Raw genomic sequence first — 23,325 nt, 5'->3', positions numbered from 1 at the left:
AGAACAGAAGAGAAGAAAAGAAGAAGAGAAGAGCGGGAGCCTCCCCCCTATGCCATGGGTGCGGAGCGGCCCGAGGAGAAGAAGATAGAAGACGCCGCGGAGGAGATGCTGGACGAGAACGCCGGAGGAAGAACCAGAAGAGCCAGAAGAACCAGAAGAACCAGAAGATGAAGGAAGATAGAAGAAAGAAGAAGCATTTAAATAAAGGAATTGTCAAAAACTGTCTCTTGTCATTTTTAACATTTTTGACACTTTTTTCGTGAAATGGTAGGGGTACTTATGTACCCCCTTACCATTTCACACAGGGGGGGGCCGGGATCTGGGGGTCACCTTGTTAAAGGGGGCTTCCAGATTCCGATAAGCCCCCCGCCCGCAGACCCCCACAACCACCGGCCAGGGTTGTGGGGATGAGGCCCTTGTCCTCATCAACATGGGGATAAGGTGTTTTGGGGGGCTACCCCAAAGCACCCTCCCAATGTTGAGGGCATGTGGCCTGGTACAGTTCAGGAGGGAGGGGGGGCCGCACTCTCGTCCCCCCCTCTTTTCCTGCGGCCTGCCAGGTTGCGTGCTCGGATAAGGGTCTGGTATGGATTTTTGGGGGGACCCCACGCCGTTTTTTTTTTTTTTTTTTTGGCGCGGGGTTCCCCTTAAAATCCATACCAGACCTGAAGGGTCTGGTATGGAATTTAGGGGGAACCCCACGTCATTTTTTTTTTTTTAATTTTGGCCGGGGTTCCCCTTAATATCCATACCAGACCTGAAGGGCCTGGTATGGAATTTAGGGGGACTCCCACGTCATTTTTTTTTTTAAATTTTGGTTCGGGGTTCCCCTTTGGGGAATTCCCATGCCGTTTTTATCAATGAACTTCTATGTGTATTGTCGGCAATGCAATAGCCGTGGGTAGTTTTAAATGAGTTTTTTCCTTCAAAATGTCATTTTGCTGTCAGACTGTTCTAAACACAGGAAACATGCGCCCCTTTACAGACACACTATAGACACCCCCCAGGTACGAAATTTAAAGGGATATTACACTTTTATTGATTGACTTTAAGCATTATTAAAATCACTGCTCCTGAAAAAACGGCCGTTTTTAAAACTTTTTTTTGCATTGATCCATGTCCCCTGGGGCAGGACCCAGGTCCCCAAACACTTTTTATGACAATAACTTGCATATTAGCCTTTAAAATTAGCACTTTTGATTTCTCCCATAGACTTTTAAAGGGTGTTCCGCGGCATTCGAATTTGCCGCGAACACCCCAAATTGTTCGCTGTTCAGTGAACTTGCGAACAGCCAATGTTCGAGTCGAACATGAGTTCGACTCGAACTCGAAGCTCATCCCTACCCCTGACATATCAATCATGCTTTTGTTTTTATTGAGACAGCAATACTTAGGGATGAGCAAGCTGTTCCAGACAGTTTAACATTTTGCACGAAACAGTGTTATTTTCAGTAACGTGATCCTGAGAAATAAAAATAAAAAATACCAGCCACTGGGCGGACAACACTTATCTGATGTGATTTTGCTTCCAGCATAACATGATATAGCCACAGCTGGGCATACTGCTGGCTGTAGATGTGGCATATGTATGATAAGGGCATGCCAAGACCAGCAGAAGCTCCTCAGCTCCCATTATGTACTGTCAAGGGCTCCCCTTTAATGTTTTCTGATATGGTGATGCCCAGGAGGACCCCCATCCCTGCAGTAGAAGAGACAATTCCTTCAAAATATTTAATGCGGATAGTTCCCAATACATCCTGTTAGTTGCAAAAAAAAAAGAACACATTGGATATATGTTGGGCTAAGCCTGGTACCGATTGGTTTTAATACTCCTTGGACACTCTACAGATCTTTTTGGAAGAGTTTCTGCCCTAAGTCTCAATGTTACTTATGAAGTAGCAGGAGCTGAAGTCTCACACTTTCTGCTGTATTCTCCTTAAAATAACTTATCACAAGAGAAATATGGAAATACATTGCTAACTCCTTATGAAAATACTAGTTGCCTGACTAGCACAATGCCCCTTGAATAAAAAAATAAAAAAACAGATCAAAGTTAGAAGTCTTCAACTGCACACTTGTTTTATCTTAGTGAATCAAAGTATTGAAGCAAGAGAGTCGTCATGAATAGCTGTCTGCACTGTACTGCTCAAGGAAGGCCAGAGAATGTTAACTACAGCTAAGGATACTTAGAACTGAACTCCAGGCACATACAGAAAAAAAAACGATTTAGTCTAGTTATGTTTTTATTTAAAAAAATTAAAGATATTTTTACAACAAACTAATATAATTGACTAAATTCAATATCAGCTTCCTGCAACCCCTGTATTTGTGTAGTTTAAAGCACTCCTTGCAGCATATAGACCAAATTGGATGTGTACATGTGATGTTTTGCAGTCTCTTGGATCCCTTCACCAAGACAACAATAATCCCTCAATCAGCTGCTGCTGCCCCATGGTTCAATCCAAGGCCTGGCTGTATTTGGTCAACTGCAGTGAAACCTGCATAGAGTGCCTAGCTGTACTGTCTGGCAGGGGTGACTGCATCACAAGGTTGAATGAACAAAATTACAAATCATGTGGCAAGAAAAAAAATCATATTCTGTACATGTACTGTATTTGAATGACACAATTAGCTATTTGCCTAAAGTTCTACTTCATGATAATTAGTATTTTTAAATGCTATGGATGGCAGATTCAGTGTATGCAAACATGCACATTTCCTTTATTATTTGATATATAAAACATCTAACAGAGAAGGCCTCCTATATTCATATTGTGGCCAGTGTGGTGGAGCTAGAAAATATCAGTTTTGGTTGAACTAAACTTCTTAAAAGCCAACATGATTACTACATATTTTTCTAAATAAAATGATATGATATATTTTTCAAATACAGAGTGAAATGCTCAACAGACCAAAAAACAGTAGATCTCACACCAAACGCCATACAGCCGCGCAATGTGCAGTATGAAGAAAGGCCTGCATTGTAAATGTGTTTTTTTATGTGAACTGTTCTGAGCTGCTCTTTATTAGAATCATATGTCTGCACATATACAGTAAAGCTTACCATACACTGATCATAATTTCAGGTGATGAGAGGCCATACCCGCTCAACAGAAGATGATCGTTTGATCGACCCCTGTAGAAGAGATATGTTAGAAAACATGTTGGAAAACAGCTGCTGATCAGTGTATTCTCACAGCAGCAGGTGCCTTTGTCATAATGCAATGTCCTGGCAGGGGGGGATTCCTCCATCCACCTCATTTGTGTGTGTTTTTTTTTTTCATTTAGCCTGTTGGCTGAATAAAAAAAAAAAATCTAACAATGTATAGACAGCTTAATTTTGATGTTAAGCTGACTATACACTAGTAGAATTTTGTTTAACCATTTCAATACAGGTCACTTTCCCCCCTTCCTGCCCAGGACAATTTTCAGCTTTCAGCGCTGTCACACTTGAATTACAATTGCGCAGTCATGCAACACTGTACTCATAATTTTTTTATCATTTTCTTCCCACAAATAGAGCTTTCTTTTGGTGGTATTTGATCACCACTGGGGTTTTTATTTTTTGCTAAACAAACTAAAAAAGACAGACAATTTTCTTTGTTTCTGTTATAAAATTTAGTTTTCTCCTTCACTGATGGGCACTGATGAGGCGGCACTGATAAGGTGGCACTGATGGGCACTGATAAGGAGGCACTAATATGTAAAATTGATGGGCACTGATAGGCGGCACTGATATGCAGCACTGATGGGCACCGATCGGCGGCACTGTTATGCAGCACTGATGGGCACTGAAAGGCGGCATTGATGGGCACTAATAGATAGCACTGCTGGGCAGCACTGATGATGAGGTACTGACAGTCATTACTGATGGGCACTGATTGGCATCTGTGAAGGGCACTGACAGGCGTTACTGATGAGCACTGATTGGCACTTTGATGGGCACTGATTGGCACTTTGGTGGGCACTGACTGGCAGCTGATGGGCAGTGATTGTCAGATGTGGTGGACACCTCTGATGGGGGCCGAGCTGATAATCAGCGCAGACCCCCCTCTGACAAGAGAGCCGCCAATCGGCTCTCCTGTCAGTACGAACCGAGGAAAGACGTTTACCGGTACTTCCTGGTTACACGCTGTGATCAGTTGTGATTGGTCACAGCTGATCACGTGGTAAAGAGTCTATGTCATAGGCTCTTTACAATTATCGGAGTTGCGGTGTGTCAGAGTGGCACACCACACCACCGATCACCGTGCTGTGTGCCCCCGTAGACAAGTGATTGCGGATTATCATGCTGGACGTCATATGATGTCCAGTCAGGATAACTTAACCACTTTGCGCACGTCATTCTGTTATATGGTGGGCGGGAAGTGGTTAAAGTGGAACTTCACTCTCCCAATCAACATAGATTATTTTTAACCCCATGCTGCTAGCATTAGTAAATAGATAGGAAAGTATATCATATTTACTTGTTTTAAAATTGTTTTTTTACATTTATTCAGTTACTTCCTATTATTTTGCCTAGGCAAATGATGTCATACATCCCAGATGTCTTCAGGAGGGGAGGAGAGAAGGAAGGGTTTTCTCAGCTAAGTATACTCTCCTGCATGCATGCTTGTGCTAAGGGCAGATGCATTCCAAGAAGTAATTGCTTCATGAATCATTTGCCCTTACTCAAGATTGTCCCTGCCAGGAATGCTAGGGAGTGTTTTTCAAAGTTATTTCTCAACAAAATAAAACAGAGACATGGATAGATGTAGGAGTTTGCTTTGAATATTAAAAATTTATCAAATTGTGTTTTTGGTTTGTGGTGCTCAGATGCCGTGAAGATCCGCTTTAAACATTTTCATTCATAGAACATTTGTTTGATTTTCTAATCATTAGTGTGATCAAATCAACGTTCGTATTCAACCACAAGATGAGAACATAGGGAACATAAAGGAGCTGGATGGAAGATTTTTCTTGAATAAACACATTTCTAACATTGTATGTAGTCTTCATTCAGGAAAGTCTGTTTACTCAAAAATCGAATATAAAAACATAAAAACAATTGACATTCATCATATCATCGAATTGATGTTTGTATTAATGCTCGTACCAACCTTTGTTCCAAAAGTGTCCAATGTATATACAGAACATTTGAACTGATATTCATCTTGTCATTTGCCATTTTATTTTTTTCTATTATTAGCAGTCCAACAATTTGGGGCTCTGCACTGGTATTTTATATCAACCATCCCATCTGTTCAGTAACAATGAGTCTTTGATGCAAACCATTAAAGGAACAATTATAATTAAATACATTTGGTGCATTATACTACTCCAGCACAAAAAATGCCAGATAAACAAGCCTAGCTACCATTGAAATGCATCTCTATGTTTGCTTTGATGTGTTATTTAAAAATGCTGATACACTTTAATCCTCTGGAAGCATAGCAATGTGTAATTAAATGTTCATTGATTCCCAAATACTGCATAGAAATGTTGCACAAATTCAATTCTCTTGATACTTTTGTGTGATAAGAGTTTTTAGACTTTCATTCAGTTTTGCTACAGTTAACTAAAGGATAAATAGAGGTACTGTTTTTAGATTTAAAAGACGCCTGTTATTTTATATCTGTGGATAAGGTGGCAGCCAAACCCTTATTTCTACCAACAGCGGTCTCATGCCCTAGATCACATAGCAGGGCTATTTGTCTACCAGCAGAGAAGTAATGTTACTAAGAAAAATGCTATGGTATTAGTGAACTTGTTATACAGAAATAATAATATGCACAATAATTGCGATTGTCAAGTTTTTCAGAGACCTGTAGACCTAGCATCTACTAGCCTCCCTGGCGGTATGATTATTTCGGATTTTAGGTGCTGAAAGCGGTACAATTATTTTGCATGGAAATTTGGCGTTTTATATTGTAGGTCTGTAAATCTTAACAATAACACACTTAAATCTGTCCAAACCAGAGTCTAGTAGATATCCCGGGTATGATAAAGTTTGAAACACAAAAACATAAATTATAATATAATAAATAAAAATAAATAATTAAAAAAAAAAATAAAATAAATAGTAATAAAATAAATTTTCCCACAATTCACTATCGCTCAATTCTGCAAGTGTTCTAATTTACTATCGCTGTTTTCTAGCTGGTCTAAAGCCACTTTTGACGTAAAGGGACACTTTTTGGTTGCTATGGACAATCTCCAGTTTCCAGGCAGAAAGAACAGTATATATAACATAAAACTGCATGCAGGGCATGGGCCAAAGCACTGGGGACAAAAGGGATGTGAAATTATTTCATACAGTACTGTAATCTGTAAGATTTATGTTATGATTTTGACTTTTTTTTTTAATTTGCCGCCAGGCTCCGCCCCCGTGCGTCGCGACGCTCGCAGGGAACGGAGCCTGGCACAGAGAGGCTTCGGAGTGGGACAGAGCCCTCGGACACTGCGGGGGACATCGCAGGATCCCGGGGACAAGGTAAGTAAGGAGGCACCAGGATCCTGCGATGTAATCCCGAGTGTGGCTCGGGGTTACTGCTAATGGTCCTGAATTTTAACCCCGAGCCACACTCGGGAAAACCGCCAGGGAGGCTACAGAACAGTGGGCATAAACTATGACTATTAAGTGGTACATAAGGAAACAAAGATGGTAGAGATAAACAGTTGTCCTTTAATGGACACTCAAACATATAGGAGTGCCTTTGTCTGAATCCTTGGACTGTGGCAATATGGATAACAGTTGATAGTAGAAATGTCCACAATATACACTCACCGGCAAATTTATTATGTACACCTTGCTAGTACCAGGTTGGACTCCCTTTTTCCTTCAGACCTGCCTTAATCCTTCATGGCATAGATTCAACAAGGTATTGGAAACATTCCTCAGAGATTTTTGGTCCATATTGACACGATAGCATCACGGAGTTGCTGCAGATTTGTCGGCTGCACATCCATGATTCACTACATCCCAAAGGTGCTCTATTGGATGGAGATCTGGTTGCTGTGGAGGCCATTGGAATACAATGAACTCATTGTCATGTTCAAGAAACCAGTGGTGAGATGATTTGAGATTTGTGACATGGTGCATTATCCTGCTGGAAGTGTCCATCAGAAGAAGAGTACACTGTAGTCATAAAGGGATGGACATGGTCAGCAACAAAATTTAGGTAGGCCGTGACATTTATACGATGCTCAATTGGTACTAAGGGGCCCAAAGTGTGCCAAGAAAATATCCCCCAAACCATTATACCACCAGCCTGAACTGTTGATACAAGGCAGGATGGATCCTTGCGTTCATAATGTTTTATGCCAAATTCTAACATTACCATCTAAATGTCGCAGCTGAAATCAAGACTCATTAGACTAGGCAACGTTTTTTCCAATCTTCTATTCTCCAATTTTGGTGAGCCTGTTCGAATTGTAGCCTCAGTTTCCTGTTCTTAGCTGACAGGAGTGGCAACCGGTGTGGTCTTATGCTGCTGTAACCTCTGCTCCAAGGTTCGATGTATTGTGCATTCAGAGATGGTATTCTGCATACCTTGGTTGTAACGAGTGGTTATTTGTGTTACTGTTGCCCTTCTTTAATCTTGAACCAGTCTGCCCATTCTCATCTGACCTCTGACATCAACAAGGCATTTTCACCCACACTACAAAATTCTGTGTAAACCCTAGAGATGGTTGTGTGTGAAAATTCCAGTAGTTTAGCAGTTTTTGAAATACCCTGACCAGCCTATCCGGCACCAACAACCATGCCATGTTTAAAATCACTTAAATCCCCTTTCTTCCCCATTCTGATGCTCGGTTTGAAATTCAGCAAGTCGTCTTCACCACGTCTAGATGCCTAAATGCATTGAGTTGCTGCCATGTGATTGGCTGATTAGCAATTTGTGTTACTAAGCAATTAACAGGTGTATCTAATAAAGTGGCCGGTGAGTGTACATCATCAGCATCTAGTTGTTGGGTAAAAGAAGGAATAACTGAGATTGCAACATTTTTCTTGTCTACTAGAAACTGTTGTTAATTTAGTAGTCAGATCATTTCTTAAAGTTTATACACGATCTAGTGTATATTGTCAGCTCAAAGAGCTTCTGGCACCTGCTGATCCAGGGCAAAATGACAGTGTCTCCTAAAAAAAAAAAAAAAAATCAGGGATTGACATTGCTATAACAACTCAAGATGTACATGCTCATTCCAGATTAGTGTCTCAGAAATTATGAATGTCTTTAAATCAGCAGGACTACAAGGCATCTAGCATTGTCAGAGGGAGAGGTCGGCAACAGAAGCCTAATATACTCCCAGTACAGGTTTCGTTTAACCACTTCAATACCAGGCACTTACCCCCCTTCCTGCCCAAGCCAATTTTCAGCTTTCTGCGCTGTCACTGTTTAAATGACAATTGCCACTGTCACTGCTACACTGTACCCAAACAGAATTTTTATCATTTTGTTCCCACAAATAGATCTTTCTTTTGGTGGTATTTGATTACCTCTGCGGTTTTTATTTTTTGCTAAACAAATAAAAAAAGACCAAAAATTTTGAAAAAAATAAAAGTTTTGCTTTTGTTTCTGTTATAAAATTTTGTAAATAAGTAAGTTTTCTCCTTCACTGATGGGCACTGATGGGCACTGATAAGGCGGCACAGACGGGCACTGATAAGGTGTCACCAATGAGCGGGCACTGACGGGCAACGACGATGGGCACTGATATGTGGAACTGATGGGCACTGGTAGGCGGCACTGATGGGTGGCACTGATATGCAGCACTGATGGGCATTGATAAGCGGCACTGATGGGCACTCATGGGTGGCACTGGTGGGCACTGATACGCTGCAAAGATGCTGTGAGTGGGCACTGATTGGCAGCTGCCTGGGCATTGATTGACAGCTGCCTTGGCACAGATTTGCATTTGCCTGGTGGTCTGGGGGGGCATAACCGGGTGTCCAGTGTGGATGGCCATCCTGGTGGTCCTGGGCGGCATGATGGTGGTCCTGGGTGGGATCGGAGGGGGGGCTGCGCTGATAAACAATCAGCACCGACCCCCCTGTCAGGAGAGCAGCCGATTGGCTCTCCTCCACTCGTGTCTGTCAGACGCGAGTGAGGAAAAGCCGATAAATGGCTCTTCCTGTTTACATCGTGATCAGTAGTGATTGGACACGGCTGATCACTTGGTAAAGAGTCTCTAATGGAGGCTCTTTACCGAGATCGGTGTAGCGGTGTGTCAGACTGACACACCACACCACCAATCGCCGCGATGCGCGTCCCCAAGGGTGCGCGGTGGCTGTTATCCTGCTGGACGTCATATGACGCCCAGTCAGGATAACGCAACCACAGCCTGGCTGTCATTTTGCTATAGGCCGGGGGGAAGTGGTTAAATATGGATGACTTCCAGTACAGCTGATGGCAGATTCCACAAATTACATATTAGAAATTTTGAACCTGCCACGTATCTTAAAGTGGAGTTCCACTCAAAAATTCCGCTGATCGGATTCCTCCCCCCCCTCCGGTGTCACATCTGGCACCTTTCAGGGGGAGGGGGGAGCAGATACCTGTCTGAATGAATGAATGAATGAATGAATGAATGAAAGACTTGTATAGCGCTGTAAATGCGAACTGAATCGCCCAGCTCCTAGAAAAGGTAGGTCTTAAGTTTTTTTCCGAAGGTCTGATGGTTTTCTTCCAAGCGGATGTTAGTTGGTAGAGCAATCCATAGCCGTGGTCCTTGGACTGTGAATCTTCGGTTTCCCTTCGATTTGTAGCGGGAGTTGGGAATGAAGAGTAGGTTTTGGTTCGCTGATCGAAGATTGTGATTAGGTGTGTAGTGTTTTATTTTCTCGCATAAATATTGAGGAGCATTTCCTTGTATGCATTTGGGGGTGAGGCAGAGGGTCTTGAATGTGATCCGATTCTTTACGGTTAGCCAATGTAGGCTCCTCAGGGACGGAGAGATGGATTCCCAGGGTTTTTTCCTGTTACCAGTCTTGCTGCCATAGTTTGGATGAGTTGTAGGCGTGCAATCTGATATTTAGGTAGTCTTATGTAGAGGGAGTTCGCATAATCGAGTCGGGAATTGATGATTGTACCAACTACTGCTGCTTTGTCTTCTTCAGGAATGAAGGGGATGAGTCTACGTAGCAGGCGGAGAAGATGATGAGATCCGCTGACTACTGATCCTATTTGTGCATCCATGGACATTTCTGAGTCAAAGATGACTCCGAGACTTTTGGCTTTGGTGCTTTGGGGGATAGTCTGTCCAAAAATGGTGGGAGGTGTCCACGGGGTCTTGGTTCCAGTATTTTGGTTTGCCTGTAGGAGAAAAAGCTCTGTTTTGGATCCATTGAGTTTGAGGGAGCTGGTGGTCATCCAGTCGTCTATCAATGTGAGGCATTTTTCTAGTTGGTGTATTGGTCTTTTTGTCCGGTAATGCAAAAGTAGAGTTGAGTGTCATCGGCATATGAGTGGAACCAGAGGTCCGATTTTCTGATGATTTTGAGGAGAGGGCGGATGTAGATATTGAAAAGCACAGGTGATAAGGGTGAACCTTGAGGGACTCCAAAAGAAACAGCACGGGTTTCAGAGGTGAAGGCTCCAGGTTTCACTGTCTGAGAACGATTTCCCAAGAATGAGGCGAACCATTTTAGATCTGAGTCTGTAACTCCTGAAACTTCTGTAAGGCATATGAGTAATGTATTGTGGTCCACTGTATCGAACGCTGCACTGAGGTTCAACAGTACCAGGAGACGTGATTCTCCGCCATCTGCTGCTTCGAGTGCGTCGTCCCATATTTTGAGGAGTGCCGTTTCTGTGCCGTGGCCTGGGTCGGAATCCTGATTGCAGAGGGTCCAAGAGTTTGTGTGTGTCCAGGTGGCATTGTAGCTATTGTACTACTGCTTTTTCCATAACCTTGGAGATGGTATTAAGGCAGTTAGGGTCCTTAGGGTCGAGGTTGGGTTTCTTTAAGAGGGGTTTAACGATGCCTTGCTTGAGGGCGATCGGAACAATCCCTTCTTTGAATGACTGATTTATGAGATGTGTTATAGTAGGAACCAAGATATCGGAACATTCTTTCAGGAGTTTTGTTGGGAGGGGGGAGCAGATACCTGTCTAATACAGGTATTTGCTCCCACTTCTGGGCATAGATCACCGCAGGCTCCGCGGTGATCTACACCATGTCTGGCCCCTCCTCCGTCCCCCCGTTGTCTTCTGGGAGACACACAGGTCCCAGAAGACAGCAGGGACCAGTGAGGACGCGCAGCGTGACTCGCGCATGTGCAGTAGGGAACCAGGCTGTGAAGCCGCAAGGCTTCACTTCCTGATTCCCTTACCAAAGATGGTGGCGCCTCCACCCAAGAGCCAAGGGACAGATTGGCTTCGGGTGAGGGCATCGCGGGTGCCCTGGACAGGTAAGTGTCCATATTTTAAAAGTCAGCAGCTGCATTATTTGTAGCTGCTGACTTTAAAAAAAAAAATTTGGCGGAACTCCGTTTTAAGACAACTTCAGTTTGTTGTAGCAGTACAAATACCTTATCCTTTCAAAAAGACCATACTGTATTGCCAATAAATGTCAACCTGGTGAAACATTTGTTTCCTTCTATTAATGTTTTTGCTCAGGAACGTACAGAGAAGCCATTCAGTTGCCTATTCATTGCAAAAGAAATCACCACACATTACTCGTGCTGTAGTAGAGCAATGAAAAGCCTGTTAAACAATAACTGCCCAAATGCACATCATAGAGCAGTTCAGGCTGATGCACTTGATATGATATCTAATCCAGCTCTGGAGAACAGGCACTCCAAATATGTCCCAGTCTAAATAGTGTTTCAGGAAGCGAACAAAGTCTTTGTAATACAATACCTTCCCTACTTCAAAGATATTCACACATTACAATATTACTTTAAAATGGCTTAATATGGACTACACCACATGAAAGCATTTTTTACTTATTGCACGGACTTTAAAAATAGTTAAACAAAGGCTCTTTGCATCATCTCTGGCTGCTTTTATCATATCTTTGCCAACAGAAAGGACCTCTGTGTGATAGAGATTCTATACGAGCTAAAAGGAAATGTTAGTATGAATGACAACTACTTATGTAGTAAAATGTAATGATGTGAGTTGCATCCTATTATCTAAATTGTGTATTTATATGTAATGGTGTGAGATACATCGTATAATTGTAGAAAACAACAACAAAAAAATGTATAGTACTAAAATTTTATCTACTGCTTAAAACATTGCATTAACAATATTACTTACTACTTTGTAGTAAAAAAAATAAATAAATAGGTAAGAAACTGCACCCATTGCAAAACAGAGTCTGCAGGCTGCTATCAAAGGCAAACACAATTTTATTCTGATGATTTATATATTTATTTTAAATATTTATACATGAAAAGGGATCCTCAGAGTACTTTGGGGTTTCTAAAAGACACAAGGCACAGTAGAAATAATCTCATTTTTTAAATATCTTTATTCATAATCTAAGCCTAAGCAATATTTGAAGGGGACAATAATGCCGCGTACACACGATCGAAATTTTGGCCCGCAAAAAAACGCTGAGAGTTTTTTGTCAGAAAATGCGACCGTGTGTATGCTCCATCGGACTTTTGCTGGCCGAATTCCAGCCTGCAAAAGATTGAGAGCATGTTCTCAATTTTTCGGTCGGGAAAAGTTCCTATCTGAAAATGCAATTGTCTGTAGCAATTCCAATGTGGAAAAATTCCTTCACATGCTCAGAAACAATTCGACGCATGCTCGGAAGCATTTAACTTCATTTTCTCGGCTTGTCGTAGTGTTGTACGTCACCGCGTTCTTGACGGTCGTAAGTTCAGCGAACTTTTGCGTGACCGTGTGCATGCAAGGCAAACTTGAGCGGAATCCCTCGGAAAAAGATATGATGGCTTTTCCGACGAGAAGTCCGATCATGTGTACGCGGCATTAGAGGAATGAGCCATAGCAATGTTTCACTCACTTGTTCACTTGTGAGTGTAAATTTTTGTTTACGCTACTGAAATCTGTAAACAACATGTTTTTTTTAACAACAGGAGGCAATGAGAACTATGAAATATTTAAATTTGAAAATATTTGGATTTTGATGATGATGAATTTTTTAAGGATCCAACAACAGCATCAACACAACCAGCATATTGTAGCAGGTAGGAATACTACTTATGATAAAAATGCCACAAAACAAATATTTGAGGACAGTAGAAGAGAATTCAGTATATTTCCCTCAATGCTTTTCTGGTGTTACTCCCTCTTGTTAAAGCGGAACTTCAGTCATTTTTTTCATCTTTTCATCTATTAAATCCTCTGCCCTTGTTGTTTGGATAGTAAAACATTTTTCTTCTGCCAGTAAATACCTTATGCAGCCCACTTCCTGTCTGTTGCTTTTGGTTCTGACAGTGACTCATGCACCAAACTCAGGCAGTTCTAAAATGCACCACTTTTGCATTGTGGTGCAATGTATGTGCCAAATTCTAAATAAAATACAAACACTTTGTTGGAGATTAACTAAAACGGGTGCATTTATAATCTGGACAGCTGTGCATAGTAACCAATCAGCTTCTAACTTCAGCTTGTTCAGTTAAGCTTTGGCAATAAAACCTGGAAGCTGATTGGTTTCTATGCAGAGCAGCACCAGATTTTGCTCCCTCCAGTTTTAGTAAATAATTCACTTTGTGTCTTATGAAAATAGAAAATAGAGCTAATTAGGGCCAACTCAGTAATGCTGCACAATGTTCTGGACAGTGGTCTGAGGAGGCCAGTAATGCTGCACAGTACTCTGGACGGTTGTATGAGGAGACCTGTAATGCCACACAGTGCTCTGGACGGTGGTCCAAGGAGGCCTGTAATGCTGCAGAGTGCTATGGATGGTGGTCTCAGGTCTGAGGGATGGCTTGTAATGCACAGTGCCCTGGATGCTGCCATGCCGGTGGTCACTGGTCAGAGGAGGCCTGTGATGCTGCACACACAGTGCTCTGGATGGACGGTGGTCTGAGGGGAGGCCTCAGGTCTGCTGTACTTGTAATGTACACTAGTACTACACACTGACAGTCTGCTCTCTGCTCTGGACTTGGGCAGTCAGGACTCAGGAGTGGGACTCTCGTCGGGACTCGAGAGGCCTGCCTGTAATGCACAGTTCTGCTCTGATCTCTGGCAGTCGTCACGGATGGTGCACACAGTCGATTCAGCTCACTTGCTTGCTGGGAGCAGGAAGCAGGTGGAGCTCCATGAAAACTGGAAGTTAGTTCACGAGGGCAAACGTCTCTGACTCACATTTTTGTCCCGTTTTCATTTGTTAAAACGTATTTGGGTTTTGTCATGGTTTTCCTCAGTGGACGAAAATGTGCTGTACTTTTCGTTTAGTTTTCGTCACTGTAAAGATGGCGCTGACGAAAACTTTGATGAAAACGTTTCCTTTGACGATATTAACACTGATCTGATCAATGTGGGAAAAATATTGCATACTGGAGATTCTGGAACATTACTCCAGCCATAGTCCACAAAGTCCTACAGCCTGAATGCCATAAAAACAGAGGCCATGAAAACAGAGGCAAAATCAGCCCTACTGGCAATGCAAACAAGGCAATCTATTTTGCTGATATTGTTGTGAGAGATCATATATATCCAGTATATTTATTATTACCATGTTTTATGAAATTAGATTATTCACACATTTTCACAAGGCCCACAATCACTGTTAGTATTTAGGAAAAGGTTGTGTAAAGTTGTCCTTTATACATCCATCTACTGACTATTATATCGGATATGGGTTCCATTGGACTGTAACAACAAAAACCACGACTTTCAGGACAATTAAAGTTTTAAGAATCTAAAAAATTGAGCACAGGAGAATATTTGTTGAATATTCTACACAAAAGTTAGATGAAGTACTGAGAGTTGAAATATTACTACCCTTGGGGAACTTGGAGAGGAAACACCTGTTATTTCCTAGCTGGGTTTGCCACCTCATTTTGCCACTTTTGGTAACAAAACCAGGAGAAAACATAATAGACACCGTGTTCCATAATGAGGGTATCTGAAACTGTTCCAGCTTATAGCATATGTCAAGGATTCCCAGAATACACCAAGGTTGGTGACTGCTTTGCAAGGCTAGTGTTGGCTAGATAAGGTAGCAGAAGAGAAAGGTTGACTTTAAAGCCCATGCCCATCATTAATCAGAGAGCCTAAATATTCATCTCATTTACACAATGGTTTATTTAGAAGCGGTAATGACAGATAAACCATTTAGTGTACTAAATTAGGAAAGCACTTTCAAATATTTAACTGCATATCAGTAAACCTTGAAATTGTAATCCTAACATGTCTAGTTTACCACAACATTTTTTCTAAGTATCTGAATGAATATGTAATTCAAACATCCAAATGAGGCATCAAAATTGTAGCAAGATGTCCTAACTTGCCTTGTTGATAAAAGACAGTAAAAGGAATACTTATTAACCAGTATGTCTAGTTCTGTGAACATTTTAAAGCAGACCAATACAGACTAAAACAAACTAAAATAACATCATTTGCTACCATAAACTTATATTGGATTCGCCAATAAGCCTGGGCAGAGTGGCCCATCCCTAATTATCAATTCCTAACATGAAAATCAAAGTATAGGGAATGGCGCTGTGTTAGAACTAGAAGTGTGGCTGAAAATTAAACAAATGTTCAAGTGCATAAAATAATTACTATTTAAAATTAGAAAAAATATTTTGGTATGATCCAGGGATTTCTACAAAAAATTCTGTCCTTATTTTAGTGAAAACACCTTACTTATTACGTGAAAAAATGCTACTATATGTGCAAAAAATCGCAAATATTAAAACGACACCATTATATAACATAAATAAATCTTCACATTAATAAATATAAAGTGATAAGTGCCAGAAGCAGTGATTATCAAACAATAGTGCATTAATGTGCAATAACTATTTGCAATAATAAATCATTAGTAGTGTGTCAAATCGCAACTAAGTATCAAAGAAAAAAATCCCCATATGTTGTTTGGTGCAAAAATGTTCATAACAATTGTGCAGAAAGTTCTTCTTTGGTGGTACAGTGCCGTGCTGTAATAACTGGTAGTCCCCCCCAATGTGGTTGAACTCACCGGAGCACTCCACCCCTGCAGGGGTACGAGCGTGTGATGTTGGTCCTGTCACTCCGGTCGTATGGGTGCCAGTTTCCTTCCACGCGTCCCAATCCCAAAGGCAGCTGCTTACACACAAGGAGGTGGGGACTTCCTGTCCCTTGATGTATTAAAGGTCCCCACTGGGTATCCAAGTCTCCTATATTCTCCACATAATCCGGGGCCGCAGCGTCAGCGTGAACCGCCGCTTGCGTTCCACCTGTTGGATATCCGGAAACACGATCGGCGGAAATGACGTTGTGCGTGCCAAGATAGTCCCGTCTTACGCGTTTCGTCACACGGACGTCATCGGAGGCGCCATTTTTTGGGGGATCACTTAGGTGTCTCCTTCCCATTTAGGGGGGCAGCAGGTGTAATTTAGTCTGTAAGCGCGGATCTGTCGATATATTTATCAATTCCTAACAGCCTATCCTTTTCCCAGGGTTCTACTCCTTTAAATACTACCATCAATGGTCTTGCTTAAAGCTGAACTCAAGCAACAGACATTTTTTCTGAAATTGTTCAGTTTGAAAAGTCACCTTGGCTCATGTCTAGTAAAGATCCAGCTCTCTGCTTTGTACTGTAAAATCTAAATTTGTATTTATGCTGGAAAGTACAGTTTACGCTATACTTCTGGCGCTGCGACTATGTATGAGAGCTCTTATACACAGAAATGATTGTTAATCCGCCCCTCCTATCCTTGTTCATTCACAGAACTCTTATATTTTGTGAATAGTTCACAGCATATGAGCTATTCTGTTTAAGGACAAGGAGAAGAGGGGAAGCTAAGGAATACTATCAGCCACATCTCTCATACCCACTGTGCACTGGAAATCCAGTAATAGCTGTACTTTCCAGTATAAATCAAACAGTGGATTTTACAGTACAGAGCAGATAGCTGGAACTTTACTACACATGAGCCAGGTAATTTTTTCCACATTTAGAATTGATAAGAATGCATGTGTCTGGAGTTCTTCTTTAAACGTAACTGGTCTTTGCAAATTCTTCAACCAAAAAGAGTGAAATCTTTTGTGATCTTCAAGGAGAATGAAAAAATTGAAAGGGGGTTCTTCCCATATTTTCAAATTAAAATTAACTTCAAACATACAGTCAAATCACCTAACTTCAAGCAATCCTGTGCATCTTACGAGCTTACTGTTACCTGTTGGGAAAACACACATACATCAGGTTTGATTTCCTCCTTATGTTTTTTCACTCTTTTATTCCCACTCCACTAGCCCTACACAATACCTAAAAGTAGAAACTAGACCTCACTTTAGAAACAAAGTCTGGAGAAAGGTTTAGAACGCAACAAAATCCCATACAAAACTCCCATGCAAACTACATTCAAATAACAATCAAACAAGTATATAGTACTTTCTAAAGTTGCAAAATGTACTCTTTCATTTTCCCAAAAATGTTGTAGGGGCTACAGCAAAGAAGGAACATTTTTACACACCTGGTAGACATCATTTATGGCAAAGACCCCACATTTTGTGACTGCTAGTGAATTAATCATTGTCATTTAAAACACATGCCCCTTGAAGATTCACCTGTCAGATGCATTGCTTTATAAATATGCATCTTTGAGTGTTTTCATTTTTTTTTTTTTTTTTTACGATTTTCTTTGAAATATAATGGTTTTATTTTCTTTATAGAAGCAATCGAAAGAAAATGTAAAAAAAAACACCAATTTTTTGGCCATTTCCTTCTCTGCACTGTACACCTTCTTTAGAACGTACAAACTGTTCATCTTGTTAAATGCAATGTAATACACAGTACACAGAATCCAATAGTACAGGTCTCTTATGTTAAATAATCACAGGGGCCAATTGAATGTGGTAGAAAGGAACATGACTATCTAGCAATCAATCACTGGAGAACACAGCATCCTTCAAGCATGAGCCAGTCATTGTTTGATTTGCGCACTAGTTTTGCTTTCACAATAAAGGATTCGAGAATTACATCACCGTGAGCCTGAAATCACTTGACTATTTTCTACATAGATGTAAATAGTCTGGGATACTCTGAGCCTGTACAGTGTTTCTTTACATGTATTGTGCTGTTTTGTGTTAAAGGATTTGGTATTTATTGCATATTTTCCTGTTACTGACTGTTGGACACCAATGGGGTTAATTTACTAAAGGCAAATAGGCTGTTCACTTTGCAGGGGACTTTTTACTTTGGAAGAGAATTTCCCCCTAGCTTAATGAATGAATTAAAGCTCTGCTGACTTTCATCATCCAATCACGTGCAAGTAAAAACACATTTTTTTTAAATTTTCCTTGCACATGATTAGGTGTTCTTTGCTAAAGGTAATTGTCAACACATTCACTAAACTACAAGGAAAATTTCCTTGCAAAGTGAAAAGCCTATTTGTCTTTAGTAAATCAACCTCTAAGTAAATCATAATCTTTTTTGTACTGGAAAAAAACAGTGCCTGTGTTAACCAGGTGACCCCCTTTAAATAAAAAGTAAACACCTACTTCATATATCTAAGCATAGATGAAGCAGTCTTCCTTACACCTCCAACCAACAGTGGGATGCATAGTTCCATGCCTAACTAAGCATAACTAAGCCTGTCATTTTTCATGCAGCAACACTCAAAGGAAACACAAGATCATTTACTAGCTCCAATAGCAAATGTCACATACATTGACTGATTTAATAAAGTGTTATGCTAGATGAAGTGCTGTAAGTTAAAGGGAGCCTGTGTTCATTTCAAACATCCAATTATATGCAAGAAAAAAAAAAAATAGAGCTTCTCCTACATGATTGGATGTTTGAACACAGGTACACCTCAATGCTTTTCACCTTCCTTTACACTTTAGTAAAACAGGCTCACAGTGCTGCAAGTGAAATATGACAGTATAGTTCCATATGGCTCCAAGGAGCAGGAAAGAAAGATCAAGTAAATAAAAACGTGTTTTCTATAAAAGCAGCTTAGTTATCATGAACACCTTCTACCAATATGTGAAATGTACATTCCGTAAACTCACATACCACAAAACTAAAAATGAAAAATTATCTGGATATACATCTGACAAGGTGAATGACTTTTATATATATGAGGCCACACACTACATTCATACAAGGGATGTCCACATTTTTAACGGATAATAAGCAAAGAACATCTGGAAAAATAAACGTTTCTGCTATTGACATCTGTATGTTGAGTATTAGGAAGAAATATTAGCAAAAATATGTAAAGCACAGCTAAAAAAAAAAAAAAAAAAAAAAAAAAAGCTCACATCACAAAAGCCACCATTCAGCCATCATGATTATATTAATTGCAAGAAATAGTACAACATACCTTGTATTCCTGGAGTCAAAGCACAGACATATTCAGCTCCATATCCATGATATATTTTCCATATAAAATCTGACAAAAAACAATAAATTGTCATAAAAATCTAATCCTTGAAATTATGTTTTATAATCTCAGAGATAAAAGGCAGAAATGATTGACTAGCATTGCTATTTCCTGTTACACTCAGCAAAAGGAGAATAAAAAAAAAAAAAAAAAGCATAGACCATCCAATTTTGAATGATTTAAACAAAAGAAATAAAATGCAACATTTTTAGTGTTAGCTTCAGTCAAGTCCAGATGATAAAACTAGTTGCTAAAGTAACACTTTATGAAGAGGTTGTACTGCAGGTACAGCGGAGTGAATTTGCTGTGAAAGCTTTCTGTTCATTTCTATGGCACTCTGACAGCAAGCGAGTGCACGCAGTAGCAAATTGATAGAGGCCGCTTTAAGTTTAGAATAATAATAGTCATAAAAAGACCTTGTCTAGACTCCCAGAGGGGAATCTGAAATCCTCGCACCCTGAAATCACTGGACACATCTGAGAAGAAGGGGAAAAAAGTAGCCTTGTGTTGCGTCAAAGAGCCCAGTGTGAGGACTTAACACTGAACAGTGAGATATTAAATGGGCTGGAGACAGCATTCCAGTGTAGTGGCTGCATCATCTCTCAGGGCTAGCTGGAGTCTATCCCGCATCTCTTACATAGCAGCTGAGCTCTACAGCTTCAAGAGGCAATTTCTCCTCTTGTCTAAACAGATGCTATTCACAGGCAAACAAGCACAAAAAAGTGCATTCATGTACGGGAATGACTAAGGGTAGAGGGGAAACTAATTTCAGACAAGCCTTCTGCAAAGACAGATGAGCAGAAAGGCTCATTGATTGTTTTTACCTTGGTGGTTCAAATCCACATTGCACACAATAACAACCCTTGTATGACTATTTTAAATCCTCTTAGAAAATAAACTTTTCATAGAGTATTGAGCTCAGTACACAACTTTGCTCCATGGTTGCTTAACCTCTAAAACCTTAGCCACAAAACACATTCCACAAAGTCCTTCACTGTGTTTTACTTGTGAGACCGTTGCTTACATTCATCTAAGCGTGCCCTGCAGACTTTGCTGTTGAAAGCAGAGAGCCCTATACATGCTGTTCAGGAGCAATTGCTTCCTTGAATATACATTGAGAATAGTTTACGAAGTGAAGGAAAAGTCAAGTGTCTGCAGTGTCCATAACAACCAAATAGCTGGTTACATAGTTTTTAAGGTTGAAAAAAGACAAAGTCCATCAAGTCCATCAAATCAGATTCCATGGGATTTTTTTAGCTAATTTCAGGATTCAATTGCAATAATAGAGAATTATATGAATAGCAGACAACATTAATTACAGGGACAAAATATATTTCGCTACTGTGGAAGTTTTTTTTAGCACAATGTTCCTATACTCCAACCATATAGGCCCACAAATAATGCTTCAGGCACATTAAAGTGACATGCAATCATATTGACTGAGAGGCCACTTTAGGATGACCAAATAGAAAACGATTTCTCAGCCAGGAAAAAAAAATGTCTTATGTAGGCGGTTAGGATCTTGTTAGAGTCTGTTCAAAATGAACCTGATGACTATTTTAAATATTTTAAAGTCCTGTCTAAATTAAAAATTTGCCTTCTGTAACTTATATGAACCTGAAAACCAAGCTCTGTGGATGCAGGTGGGCCGAGATTAGTCGAACTACAGACAGTTCTTTAGTAGAGTGGGGATGGGCTAGAACCTCGGACAAGATTTTATTATTGTCTGTGTCTTTTTTTGGGGAGATTCACTCTAACATTCTGTCCCAATTAAAATTTTTACCAGGACAAAAAAGTTAAAGTGCAATTCCAGTCAAATTCTAAGGCTAAACCTACTCCCACCCCCATCCTAAGCCTATTCTAACTACTCTGTAAAAGAAAATATATTTACCTACAGTGGGGGGGAAATAATTATTTGATCCCCTGCAGATTTTGTAAATGTGCCCACTTCCAAATAAATGAAGGCTCTATAATTGTTATTATAGGTATATTTTAAATGATAGAGACAGAATAGCAACTAAAAATCCAGAAAAAAAACACGATACAAATGTTATAAATTGAGTCACAGTTCAGTGAAAAAGGGACCCCTATTGAGGAAGTCCATGCCCAGGAACGATACGCGTTTAGGGGACTGAGCCTGATTGATTGAATATCATCCCGCGGCCATCTTGTAAGTGTTTTACTGATATGATCTGTACCAGCGAGCAGTATTCATTTATGTGAGTGTATTACTTTTTTTCTTGGTTTTGGGATTAAAATTCATGCAGAGAGCACTAGATCTTTTGTTTTGTTATCCATTTGGAATCGCCATATGCTATCTGTTTCCGTGACCGAGAGCTAACAGGAAAATTTTGGAGATATGGGGAGACAGATCGCTGCAGAGACCTAACATTATCCCCAGAGGGGAACAGCTGATTATGACCCACTAGTGAAACAGGGGTCATAATGTGAGGTGAGCATTTAGATCTCACAGGTGGAGGATTCACACATGCACTTTATGGATTTATTTCATTCACATCACGGTGGCTCAACACTTGGATGAGATTATTTTTTGTTTGGATTTATAATTGGCTCTTTGGAGCAGATTTATGGACTATTTGCACTTTATCATACTAAATTAGTTTACGGACACATTGCAGTTTATGTATCAGTGTTCATTGTATATATTTTTGCACTTCAGGGATTTTTTCATATGTTGGATTTAACCTATTTATATGAGTTGCGCTATATATGGTAATAAGGGGAGTTTACAGTAGCACTGTACTAATTTTAGTTTTTTGTGTTTTTAATACCTCTTTGAGCACTTTTTATTGAATGAGTAGGGGTACTATCATGTACCCCATACTTGTTCACATGGGGGGGCCAGGATCTGGGGGCCCCCTTGTTAAAGGGGGCTTCCAGATTCTGATAAGCCCCCCACCCGCTGACCCCCACAACCACTGGGCCAAAGTTGTGGGGACAGGACTTTAGGGGTGAGCCCCCTGCCACAAAGAACCTGATCATGTTGAGGGTATGTGGCCTGGTATGGTTCAGAAAGAGGGGGAGGTGCTCGCTGGTCCCCCCCTTTCCTGGCCTGCCGGGCTGCATGCTCACATAAGGGTATTTTTTTTTCTCAATTTTGGCATAGGGTTCCCCTAAAATCCATACTAGACTTAAGGGTCTGGTATGGATTTTGGGGGGAACCCACACAATTTATTTTGGTGTGGGATTCCCTTTAAAATCCATACCAGATCCGAAGTGCCTGGTATGAATTGGGGGGGACCCCACACGTTTTTTTTTGTTTTTTTTTATGTTGCATTTTTATGTTGCATTAAACAATGCTAAAAATACAATAAAAAATACCAAACAAATTTCGTTCCAGAATTCGCTTAGTTTCATTTGTTAATTTAAAAGTTCTGGATCATCACAACGTATTTCTTCACCAGCCACGTCTTCAAGTAAGGAAGTGTTACAAATCACAGCCTCCCAAAAATACACATTCATTTATAGATAAAATGACACCCAAAAATCAGGAGAATATTCATCAAGCACCTACAAGAGCAATATATGATTCTGGATCAACATTGTCAATAACTGAAAGTGCACATTGGCAGGGAGCTTTTAAATGGGGGGTGGTGACCTGTTCTCAGGTGTCGGTGAAATTTTCTTAACAAAAACAGTCCTTGTTATTCCATTTGCATGAAATAATAAAAATGTAAAAAGCACGTTTGATTTTTTACTGAATAAGCTATGCTTTTATTTCAAGTGTAATACCTTTATATACACTGCATTTCACCTTCCCAGTGTAACAAAATGACTTTCAATTTGTAAAACTATGCCACACTGAT

The 23,325-nt window shown here is 40.4% G+C and overlaps 1 protein-coding gene across 2 annotated transcripts in view; it reads right to left on the bottom strand.

Annotated features, from left to right (window-relative positions):
- CSGALNACT1 (chondroitin sulfate N-acetylgalactosaminyltransferase 1) overlaps positions 1-23,325 on the bottom strand; it is a 537,378-nt gene that overhangs the window by 302,594 nt on the left and 211,459 nt on the right. For both annotated transcript variants that reach the window (XM_073598151.1, XM_073598160.1), the window contains one exon: positions 19,439-19,507. The gene's annotated coding sequence lies outside the window, so the exon portion shown is untranslated. The remainder of the gene's footprint in view (positions 1-19,438; positions 19,508-23,325) is intronic.

The sequence above is a fragment of the Aquarana catesbeiana genome, linkage group LG01 (genome assembly GCF_042186555.1).
Source record: "Aquarana catesbeiana isolate 2022-GZ linkage group LG01, ASM4218655v1, whole genome shotgun sequence".
NCBI classification, from domain to species: Eukaryota; Metazoa; Chordata; class Amphibia; order Anura; family Ranidae; genus Aquarana; species Aquarana catesbeiana.
The sequence above is the reverse complement of the archived record's forward strand: the minus strand, read 5'-3'. Positions and strand labels throughout refer to the sequence as shown.